The sequence below is a fragment of the Lepidochelys kempii genome, chromosome 5 (assembly GCF_965140285.1).
Source record: "Lepidochelys kempii isolate rLepKem1 chromosome 5, rLepKem1.hap1, whole genome shotgun sequence".
Classification (NCBI taxonomy): domain Eukaryota; kingdom Metazoa; phylum Chordata; order Testudines; family Cheloniidae; genus Lepidochelys; species Lepidochelys kempii.
In genome coordinates this window covers 96,354,162-96,357,490 of record NC_136384.1, presented here as the reverse complement: position 1 = coordinate 96,357,490, position 3,329 = coordinate 96,354,162, and positions in this window count along the sequence as shown.

Genomic DNA, 3,329 nt, shown 5'->3' with positions numbered 1-3,329 from the left:
AACAGGAATGTATTCAACAATAGTACAAGTATCCATTTTTTGTACAGTTCTGTAATGAAATAGGATATTAGCTTCTATAGGTGTCATTTGAATCCCTTCATTGGGGGAGAATAAAGGAGAATAAACTGATTTTTTCAGTTCTTTACCTGATAATCTTTTAATGTCAGACAGGGTAACTCCAAGAGGCTTATGCGGTCTTCTTAAATTACTTACTCTTTATTCCAAGAGGCAGCATGAATGCTGGAGCTGCTTGTCTGATGTGACAAACTATCAAGTAAAGAACTAAACAGACTGTTTTTTACCTCTCCTGTGGGTGGAGGAAGTGAAAGCTTGCTGAAACTACATCAAAGAACCTATGCCTTATTTCATTTATGAACAAAGGCTTCTTCTACATATGAGGGAGTCCTGCTTGTGGTAACTGAGTGTTATTTTACTAACACCCCCAGCCTGTTAGCTACACAAACACTCTTCTGGGATATGCCAGCCCTGACTTTACCTTGGCGGTTAACAATAGGTGCACCCCTGTCCTCAAGTCCTCTTGAAGCATTGGCCTGTGATGTCCAGCCCTGACACTGGCTTCTCACAGAAATCCCAGATCCTCTGCCCCCAAATGAGTAGTGTATCCCACTTAACCAGTTTTACCTTAAACCACTGCTCTTGTATAAAACACAAACACTTGTGAGCATTTATAATAAACCAAAAGAAGGTTTATTTAAGAGATTCCACTAGATGCAAGGAAGTTATAGAAACAGATGTTCATGGTTTATATTGTAACCAAGGGCCTACACTTACAGTTACCTTTATCATTTATGAAAGTATGTTTTCTCCCAAAGGTCAGTCTGCTGGAGAGCTAACTGACTTCACAGAAAGCAGGATCTAATCTTTCATGAAAAACACCCCCACTCAGAGGTGCTAGAACTAGAGGGTGCTGAGGGAGGGAGGGGAGTGCCACACCCCCTGGCTTAAAGTGGTTTCCATCACATACAAGGTTTACAATTTGCTTGAATGGCTCTCAGCACCCCAACTATACACATTGTTCCAGCACTCCTGCCCCGCTCAACAAGACATCTCCTCAGTGAATGGACACAGAGTGCCTCTCCCCACCCTGTGCTGCATGAAAACACAGTCTTTTGTCTTTATTCATAGACAGGGCGATCCCCCATCTTATAATAATCCCTTTTTAAAAACAAACAAAAAAGCTCTACATGGTTTGATTGTTTTCAGTTGTCTTGGATGGTTTTGTGTTGGCTGTTCTGACCAAAAAGGGATGACAACTCCCTCCTGCACGAATAGGTTGTCACTGAGTAATATTACTCCTGGGTGACTCCTTTTAACCTTATGGCCATAAAAGCATAAAACTTCAATAGTTACATTATTCCTTAAATATTATCTGTACATACTTCATGCTGTGATTATGATCAATAAGTCACAAGTTTTCAGTAGAGATCACCCTTTATAGATAAATTCCCTATAAACAAAAGTCTTTGATGTAGTGAGTTTGTCAGGTCTGAGACTAAAGAACAGGAGACACTTTGCCAAGAGGCCATTGTGTCAAAGGAGGATAAACCACAATTATCACAGCTTTGTTATGCCATCCACAATTCAATGCCTGCGTCTTACATTTTGCAGCAAGTACTCAACCCATGGGCCCTCCCCTACCCTGCACTTTGGCTGTCTAAGAACATTTCATGTAGTCTCACTGCAGGCACCAACTTTCTGATCTCTCACTATCTTTTGTTATTAGAGCTGGACAGGAATCTTTCAATGGGAGATTTTTTTTGTCAGAATATGTCAATTTGTTGAAACCAAAATGTTGTTGGAAATAGTTAATTTCAACTTGTTTCCAAACTTTGAGTAACATTTCAAAATTTTCAATTTGTTTTGACTTTAGAAATGAAAAATTCTACTTTACTGGTTCAAAATTACTTAAGAAATTTAAGATAATTATACTAAAAATAAAAAAAATGGCCAAAATCAAAGCAATGTTTTGACTGACCTGGAGCGAAACTTTTTGGATTTTTAATTCTTGAATATTGGAGACTGATTTTTTATCCTCATTCAGTATCTCAAGTTTTTGCAGGATGGAAAAGTAGTTCCCCAACCAGCTCTAGAAGGAAGTTTACTGTATCCAGACTGAAAAGTTCTGATGATGCTTCTGAATGATTAACATTAAATTTATTTTAGTTTATAGGGGAGAGGCATGTTAATTGACTTCCATTTGGGTTGCATGAAAAATTAAAGTGGAAATAATACCCCCTGGCTCTTTTGTAGCACTTTTCATCAGTAGATTCCAAAGTGCTTCACATTCTTTAATGTACATAGCCTCACAACACCCCTGGGATATGGGCTTCCCTCCTCTAAGATGGGGGAACTGAAGCTATGCGACTTGCACAGGGTCACGTAGGAAGGTGCTAGTAGAACAGAGAATTGAACCCTGGTCTTCCAAATCCTAAGCTAGTGCCTTAACCACAGAATCATCATTCCTCTCTAATGAGATTTAGCTCTGGTCTATATTAGACAGATCCATGGAATGCAGCTTACATTAACCTAACTCTAAATGTCTCTACTAAAATGCAGCTCCCACCACTGTAACTTGCCCACTACATCAGTGTAATAACCCCACCTCAGAGAGGTGTAGTGCTAAGTCAAAGTAGTTAGGTCGATGCAAACACCTAACACTGCGTTACTTACATCAGCTGTTGCTGCCTTTCAGAAGCCATCCCACAATGCCCCACACTGATAGTTAAATCGGTGCAAGTGCTCCTGATGAGGACACACACTGCCGTCAAAGGAGTGTAGTGTGGACATGCAAAAGCAGTTTAATTACTGCAGTGGCTGTAAGTTGACATAACTTGGTCGACTTAATTTTGTAGTTGCAGGGCCGGCTCTAGGTTTCTTGTCGCCCCAAGCAAAAACAAAAACAAAACAAAAAAATAACCTCCAAAGCAAAAAAAAACAAATAAAAAAAATCACCTGGAATGCCACCCCTGGAGTTGTGCCACCCCAAGCACATGCTTGGTTTGCTGGTGCCTAGAGCCGGTCCTGTGTCATTGAGACTTGCCATTAGTCACCTAGTACTCAAGCCAGAAGTGTACAAACATTTATTCACATAGCTGATTTCCTACCCTTTTCTAATAAGTATTTACCAGACTTCAGAGTGGAAGCAAAAGCCATACTTAATCCCCCTGTCCTCAGTTCTACATTGTTGTGCTTGAACCAAATGAAGGTTATGTTACCATGATTCTTCCTTTGTTAGGGTTTGGGATCATTATCTTGTTTATCATGTGAGAATAGGATTTACTGTAGTTCTATCAGACCTAATTCTAGAC